We start from the raw sequence: 462 nt of genomic DNA, 5'->3' as shown, positions 1-462 counted from the left end.
CCCCCACCGTTAATGGCCGTTCTCGTCATCCACGGGCTGCCCCGACGCGAACTAAGTTGCTCGCCTTCGACCGATGGTCTTTCCCGAGCGACTCGCAGCCGGGCCCAAGGCGCGACATGGTCCACAGACCGAGCGCCGCGCCAAGTCTTGGAACCGCTGCATCGCGCGTCCGAGCCCGGAGCGAGGCAAAGCCGTGACGTCAAAACTTCACGGCTTCGCTGCTCTTTGAGCTGGTTAACTTTAGCTTAGCCGGCAGTGGGCTCACAGCGCGCCGCACCGATTGACAGCCGCAGGACCGGAGGAGACCAGCCATCGGCGCGTCCTGGACAGCCGCAGGACCCGCGCACGAAAGACAGCCGCAGGACCCGCACGAGATGATGAAGATCGCCCGCACGTCGCGGCCGCCGGAGCGCTTGGAGGGCGGCGGCTTCCGCATCCGCGACGTCATGAGCGGCTACTCGA

Source organism: Aureococcus anophagefferens, assembly GCF_000186865.1.
Source record: "Aureococcus anophagefferens unplaced genomic scaffold AURANscaffold_366, whole genome shotgun sequence".
Taxonomy (NCBI): domain Eukaryota; class Pelagophyceae; order Pelagomonadales; family Pelagomonadaceae; genus Aureococcus; species Aureococcus anophagefferens.
Note: the sequence above shows the minus strand (reverse complement) of the source record.